The sequence below is a fragment of the Crocodylus siamensis genome, chromosome 5 (genome assembly GCF_052110815.1).
Source record: "Crocodylus siamensis isolate JL-2025a chromosome 5, ASM5211081v1, whole genome shotgun sequence".
NCBI lineage: Eukaryota > Metazoa > Chordata > Crocodylia > Crocodylidae > Crocodylus > Crocodylus siamensis.
Window position 1 is genome coordinate 133960397 of NC_143399.1, and position 8590 is coordinate 133968986.

An 8590-nucleotide genomic window follows, 5' to 3' on the forward strand; every position below is an offset into this window, starting at 1 on the left:
GTCTGACCATTACTCATTATGCTTTACTGAAACTAAAAGCTCAGCACTATTTCTATATCTATCTATTTGTCTTGCAGCTTTCTTATTAAGAAAAGTATTACATATATACAGTTACAGTTCCATATACTGCATATAAAAGTCTAGGTGCAATACTCCCCACTCCATCATGAGTAGATAAAGGAATTGCATTTTTCTTCAAATACTTTGTACTGGAATGTAAGCAGTAACAACAGAAGCCGTTCAAGTATTGGTTGTCTGTTAACTGATAGATTTAGTTGTGTGGTAATAGTTTGGGAAAATTAAAACAGCAGGTGGTTTTGTTGCTCAGAAGCAGAGATAACCCTACATTAACTGACAAGAATAAAGATGTACCCAGCAAACTTTCCAGCTAACAATAGATTGCTTGTATCTTCAATTTCTTTCAAGAACTTTCTTCTAAAGTAAGCCTCTTTTTGCTTGTTAACTTTCATTGTAGTAGATATGCAAAATGGTACAACACACAGGAGTCAAAAATATTTCTTTCATCATCTTATTATTTATTAAATAAAGAGAAAGCATCCAATTAAAAAACAAAGCAAGAAGCTTTTTCACCTCATTATTTCTGGTTTTTTATGAGCTTTTGAGCTTGATGAGACCATAGTATCAGAAAGGAAAAGACAAATAGGAGTTGCCCCTGTTCGGAAGGGCCCTCTTTTTCTTTATACGTTCGACTCAGGGGCAGCAGGGTCAACTGATTAAAGGCATCCACATTACATACATTTGTTTGACAAAGATGTGCTATCTTAAGATCCTAAGACACAACTGGCAATGCGTAGGTGCACACGGATGCATTTGTACCCCCTGAGATTGGCCATGCACCCCCTGGAAGCACATTTTAAATGCATTGCATGTTCTTTGTAGGACTTGCACATGGTGGTGTATACATCCCAAAAGTGTAAACCTTTTTACTCCTTATCCATGGTTATGGACAAGCAAACTGTGTTAAAAGAGATGGGGACTTGCCATGCATCAGCTCTTCTGCAGCAACTGTCTGTGTTCACGTTCTTCTCCTGTGGTAACTGAAAGGCAAATTATGGAAGTGAGGAAGGGAACTGAATAAGATGGTGCTAAGTGCTATTAAAAATCACATATATGCATGCGTTTTTGTTCCCTTGTTAGGAAACACCGTTTCCCTCACCATTTACATTTCATACAAACTACGAAACTGCTCACCTTCAGTAAGAAGTTGCTGAGAGCAGGAGATGGTCTTTTCTTGGTAGCCAATTCAAGCCTGTGAACATCCTTTTCTGATGTTGCTGAGTCATCAAAAATGTAACCATCTTCACAGCAAAGTAGAAACTCACTTTTAAAATTTAGTTTGTCACTGTGTATAGCCAAACTGAAAGCTACTTAGGACAAGAGAAGGTGAAGGAAGAAGAGGTGGAAATTAAAAACATAAATGATGGGAGCTGTTTGGGAAAGGTGGAAGGAAACTAGATCCAGTTCAGGACTGTAGTGAACTTGCTGACATTTGTATACTGTGGTGATTAGCCTGATATAAATGATTAGGTAATTGTGTCACATACTGTATAGAAATTACTGGAAGTCTGTAGCAGCTCCTAAAAATGTAGGGGTTATTTAATATTAGATACACATGCCTATAAGGCAGTGCACAACTTGAGTATTTTTACACAGTGTTGTGTTACTATATATTTCTGAAGCCTGACAGTCCAAATAGGACCATATTTCCTTAGTTATTGTACTCAAAGGCTCTGTACCCTTCATACAGTTGTGATGCTGGCATTCCCAATTTTTTCTTTAAAGCCTAGAGATAAATCTTTGTAATATTTAGACATTACAAGATCAAATTCATATCTCGGCATTTAACTTCTCTGACTTAAGTGGAATCACATGAGAGAGACGGTTGGCTCACTAGTTATTATAGGGCTGTGCAAAACAGCATCATTTCGTTTCGACTTCTGTTTCGCCATTTCAAAGGGATGGTGTTTCATTTTGCTGTTTTGAGGCACTGTTCATTTTGTTTAATTTAGTTTAAAGTATTTCACTGTTTCAACACGTTTTGCTGTTTTGTCCATAGGCTATAATGGGGAATCAAAAAAACGCCTACAGCTTTGTCATTTTTTCCTTGATTTGGATGAGAATTTCAGGGATGGTAGCTCCTTCTGAGGACATAATGTTTGCCAGTTTTCAAGGAGTTAGGTCTATGGGGTTTTGAGAAACTGCACCTCAAACTGTTCAAAGCAAAACTAGTATCACTTGCCGGCAATAGCAGCATGCTGTCATCCTGCACACAGATCCGGGGGCTGTGTCCCCCGGGACGATCTGGCACAGCCCTGCAGCCCTCCAGGGGGGTGCGGGCCCCTGGATCTGGGTGCAGGATGACAGCAGGCTGCCGCTGCCAGCTGGGGCCAACACCAGCACTGGGTTCTTCCCAGCACTTGGTGCAGGCTATGCCATGAAGACTCAAGTGCTAGTGCTGGCCCCAGCTGGCAGCAGGAGCATGCTGTCATCCGCATGCTCTGCAGCCGGCAAGTGCGGAGCTTTAAAAAAACCCCCAACAAACCCCACACTCACTGGCTCTGCCCATGGTGATTGGGGCCTCTAAAGGCTCATGGCAGAGCCCCCCCAGCACAGGGCAGCAGGGATCCCCTCCCCCTGCCTGGCACCCACATGGCAGTTGCCCCATGGCGCAGCTTGGCAGGGTGCCGCACACTGTCTGGGAGTTGGGGCAGCTCCACGTGTCAGCCAGAGTCCCTGGTTTGATTCCCCAGGTCTCTGATTATTTCCTCCAGCTCTTCCTGGGGATGGGGATCTGCATGTGGGGTTTCAGTAGGCTGCTGCTGCCAGCTGGGGAAATAGCTCAGAGCCACTGCCATCCCCAGCTGGCAGCGGCAGCCTGCTGTCAACCTGTATCATCCGGGGCCCTTTGACCCCTGGGAAGAGCTGGGGGAAGCTATCAGAGAGCTGGGGAATCAAACTGGGAACTGGGGGAATCAAACCAGGAACTGCTGAAACCCCATATGCAGATCAGGGGCCTGCGCCCCCTGGAAAGAGCTGAGGAAGCAATCAGAGAGCTGGGGAATTGAACTGGGAGCTGGATGTTAATATCAGAGCAGTCTTTCCCCCCTCTTCTCCATCCCTCTCCTTAGTTTCTGTTAGCTGCAAGCAAGCCTGGCTTCAAAACTTGAAACGTTTGAAATGTTTCGAGTGCCTTCATTTCATTTCAAAGCCTTTAATTTAATTTCGATTTCACTGTTTTGAGCTCAAAACAGCTTCAAAATGGAACAGCTGTCAAGATTTTACACAGCCCTACTAGTTAACTACGAAAGAATAGATTCTGTAGCGAGGGGTTATCCTCATGCTTCTTTTCACCTTTTGCTTATGCATTTTGGCATCTTAAGCAGTGAAAGAAAGAAATGTATAAAGGAAAGGGAGGGTATTGTTTGTTCATCAACTGACTTTTCCAGCTGAAGAAATCAACTAATTGGAGAAAAAACACTTTCGCCATCTTTAAAAAGATGGCATATATTGCATCTGATAAAGGCTAATGCTTCACTTAAGCTTCTATAGCTCTTTATGTGGGAAGGGAAACAATGGCATATCGTGTCACAGTGCCCATGTCAACATGACACTGTGTTTTACCGCAGCAAAAAGAGATGTTGCCCATTCAAACATGTTTTTTCTCATAAAGATTTTAACACTGACATATAATATTTTTCAATCTTCTTTAGTGTAGAGATAGATATATGTATTATATTTTTTCTCTCAACACAATTTTGTGACTGCTAAAAATACTTTAATATCTACTGGGGCAGATCAATTTTACATCAATTTAATGAAACATTGAATAATTACACTGATGTCAATATACTTCAAATTTATTTATCCTAAGGTTTCTACAGAATCTATCATTACACTTTCACTTTCTGCTTTTCTTCCTTTGTTGGCCATGGGAAAGCATCCATGGTATATGTGTATCTATTGTGCTAGAATCTTATTTTGGGGTGAATTGGGATAGCTCTATTAACTTCAGTGATTTATGGCAACATTTTATAATCATTGCAGTTATGATGGAAAAGCTTTATCAAAGGGGGTGGTCTGTAAAGGGGTTCCAACAAAAGGGTGCTGTAAAGGAGACCATTGGATTAGCTTTATCTCCTCTGAAACCTTATTGCATTGTTGAAGCTCCTCACATCAGAACGCCTTCAGGCTCCTTTGTGCTTCTCCTTTGGTCTTTGTAAGATATATGATTTAAGAGGAACACAGATGACTGGCCCAGGGCTGGGACATGAATCAAGATCCAATATTATTTTAACTTACTTATTGGTGGCTATAAAATTATAGAAGTTGGCCTGACACCTTCAATTGGCAATGCAAGCAGAATGGTAGCCAGTAAAGGTATCGCACACAATGGTGGTGTTCACTTTGGGCTCAGCCCATTGAGGAGACTGATTATGCAATTCTGCAAAGATTAGAGTCCTTTTAGAGGTTCCACCTTTATCCGGAGGTACAGAGAGTGATGCAAGCTTCACCTGGTGGTGATAAATACGAGATTTACTTGACCAGGTAAACATCTGAGAAGGAGGAGTTAGGGCTTTTATCCAACTATAGAAAGAACTGGTCATTGAGACTTAATAAGAAGCTGTGCGGGACACTGAAGATTCACAGCATTTTGACAAAAGACCAGGCGTTTTAGCTAAAGGAGGAGGACAGCATTTGCTTAGCCAACCATCATCCCAGCAGTCTATTAGGTTTGAGCAAGCAGTTCTTCATCCAGGTGCTGACATAAAGGAATCAGAAAAAATCCAGCGTATGTGTCTAATCAGGCTCCAGCTTCCAGCAATTGTTCTTGTACACCTTAGGATACTTTTGCATTTTTAATAATTATATTTAACTTTGATGTGAGGTACAATAACTGTGATTAAAGCAATTGTTCCATTCAGCTAAAATGCTTTCTGGTACTGCACTGGCACAATGCTGCAATATTTGAAATACAAACACATGAAGTTGGGGGAAGGATATTTTCTTTTAAAAATAGTTTCCAGTGGAATTTTTTAATATTGTCTTTACAACACCCCAAACATGGATCCAGTATTTTTTCTTTGATAGCAGACGTGGGTAGTCATGTGGACCATGACTATTTGGACTCTGCTGCATTGTCACTTCTTACATTCTGAGGCTGGAGTGAAGGATTAGCAATGTCATAGCATATTTCAGGAATGCTGTTCTTTTTTCCCTTCCCATTTTCTTCCATTCTATTTACCAGTTCTCTTTTGATTTTTCTAACTAACATTACTTTTGAAATTTAGCATGTAAATATTTCCTTCTGGGGGCATTTATACTGTGCTGACATATTTGTAGTGTTGTCCAGAGGGGAACCAATTCCAATACTTGTATGGGCATTTTCTGTATTTTATTAATATTTCCCTTTGATGACCTGTTCACTAATGTCACTGCAGAGTGTGCTGCCCTGGAAAGTATGTTGTTGTTCTCAGTCTTTATGTATTGTCTGCTTATAGGTTTACATGTCAAAATCTCTCATTAGAGAAGTGCTTATGGGAGTTTTCCAGTATTTCTTTTAGCAGAGAAATTCTCATTAAAATGCTTATGTTGTTGGGGGTAAGCGGTGCATTTTCTTTATGGGTTACAGATCCAGACTTTCTCTAACACCAGACTCAGACTACAATGAGCTTTACATACTTAGGTGGTAGAAATGTGGTTTGTGTTGGAGATTGTACCAGTCACTGAGTTTGGAAATTACTTTGAGTACTTAAGTACTTTGTTGGATTGGGATTTTCAGCACCTTGAAGGACTAAGCTCTTTGACGTTTGATTCTAAAACCTTGTTTGTACTTCAGATATGCTATGTGTATTTGAAAATAGTTTGTAACACTGTCATCTGATCTGGCTACAACTAGTACATGTGAACAGCGTTCCAATAGCAGCTTTATTCACAAGCCAGTCCTGTGTCATCCATGGTTCTGTACCTCTTCCTTTTATACCTCATATCAATTGACAAAGTACATATTTCTTCTGTGCCTTAGAAGGACTCTTTTACAAAGGTATATTGCCACCTAGTGATAGCTTCTGCTCTGCTCATTCTACTTGTGGTTTGTCTCAGATTCGTGATGGACAGTTATTTTCTTCTGTGTTGGAGTTCAGGTTGCTAGTTGCATGCTGGGAAATTCTGAGCACAAGAACTGCAACCTGCTTAACCTTGTTGTGTTACGTACAAAGCAAGAATGTACAGTCCAGTGCCTTTTAAAAGTTTGCAGCACAATACAGTGGAGTGCAATACCTCTTTTTGAAGCTGAAAGTGTATTGTAACATGAGCAATTTAAATTACTCTCCAGAGAAGTTCTTTGCCATGGACTGTGTCCAGTGCTTGCTTTATGGTAGAAATACTGGTGAAAACTTGTACTTGTTTTCTGAGCATAATTTTAACATCAAACCTTAACTGGATTTCTCTTTTGGCCTCTTTAATTGTTGCTGACACATGGATCCAACCCATTCACAGAGAAGATCAAGTTTCTGGATTAATTTTGCATAGTAGGAAAATGCATTATGATCAGATGGAAATAACTTTGTTTATTGTTTTCCCTGTCTCTCTCACTGTGTAGATTCAGCATTTTGGTCTTAGATTGAACTGTGGCCTGATCCACATTTCTTATGTTATGTGTTTCCTGTTGTTTCTGTTTTATCTCTAGACACTTTCATTCTGACATCTAAATTCCCTTGTACTTAAAGGGACAGATTTCCTAGTCATCTCACATTATTTTTGTGAAACACAGTTCTTAACAGTAAAAGAAACCAGCATTGCCACCTATTTTCATTTGTTCTTAGGAAAAAACCAAAATGTGTGGGTCATTAACCCCTTGTGTAAATTTGTCTACACTAGATAAAGGCTAAGTACAGACATTAAAAAAGCCTGTGGCAAAATCACTCCATCACACTTCACTTAAAGCGCTGTAAATTAGAGTGCATTTCAGCTGAACAGACTTTCACTGTTCAGTGGCAGGGGGAGGGGGGCTCACACTTCCCAAGGTGAGCAGGGAGAGGGAGGTCTCCCACACCTCACAGCATGTTCTGTGAACTTTTCAGGCTGATAGAGACTCCTGAGCACAACAAAATGAGCAAGCCATCTCTGTTTGGCTGCCTGGCACAGGGAAGCAGTCCTCCCCCATGCTGCTCTATGCTCTGCTGCTCAGTGACCAGAATCAGAGAAGCAAGGCTGGAAGGGACCTCTGTGCTGGAGTGGGGATGCCTGGGGAGGGGCTGGGATCCAGGCAGGGGAGCCCATCTGCCGAGTGCTGGGGCTGGGACAGGCTGGGCACTGGTATCTCCCTGGAGCTGTGATAGGGGCTGGGTACATCTCATAGAATCATAGAAAATTAAGGCTAGGAGGGACCTCAGGAGGTCATGTCGTACAATCCCTTGCTCAAAGCAGAAACATCTGCAATTAGATCATTTCAGCCAGGGCTTTGTCAAGCAGACCTTAAAAACCTCCAAAGATGGAAATTCCACCACCTGTCTAGGTAACCTATTCCAATGCTTCACCACCCCCCTAGTGAGAGAGTTTGTCCTAATAGCCAACCTAAACTTCCCTTGCTGCAACTTGAGACCATTGCTCCTTGTTCTGTCATCTGCCACCACTGAGAACACTGCAGCTCTATCCTCTTTCAAACCCCCCTGCAGGTAGTTGAAGGCTGCTATCAAATCCCACCTCAGTCTTGTCTTCTGAAGATTAAATGAAGCCAGTTCCCTCAGCCTCTCCTCATAAGTGATGTGCCCCAGCCCCTTCACCATTTTCATTGCTCTCTGCTGGACTGTCTCCAACTTATCTACACCCTTTCTATTGTGGGGTGCTCAAAATTGGGCACAGTACTCCAGATGTGGCCTCACTAGTGCTGGACAGAGAGGTGTAATCACTTCCCTCGATCTGCTCCAACACTCCTACTAACACAGCACAGTATGCTGTTAGTCTTCTTGGTAACAAGGACACATTGTTGACTCATATCCAGTTTATTGTCCACTGTAACCCCCAGGTTCTTTTCTGCAGAGCTGCTACTCAGTCAGGTTGTGGCTTATGGCTGGTGGAAGGAAAGAAATAGGGCTGGGATCAGAGGCTGTCATTGACTTGGTTCAATGACAGCTGGCAGGTGGGGGTGGGCCCGGTGCTTGGGCAGAGCACAGGAGCTCTGCCCAAAGCTAGGGTGCAACCCTGCACAATGCTGCCTGGGATGGTACTGATCACACTCCAAATTAACCCTTGATGGGATCAGGCACAGGCATTTGATAAAGAGCTCCAAGAGAAAGCACTTTAGTCAGAACAAGTAGCAATGGTCTCAATATGCAGCAAGGGAAGTTTAGGTTAAATATTAGGAAGAATTTTCTCACTAGCAGGGTAGTAAAACATGGGAACAGGTTACCCAGAGAGGTGGTGGAATCTGAGGTCCCTTCAAATCCTAATTTTCTATGATTCTAGTCTAATACCTCATCCATTGAGGGTTAACATAGAGCATGATCCACTATTTTTAAAGCAATCTAAGAGCCACGTACTTCTGCGCAGTTACGGCTTTAGAATGCTTTCT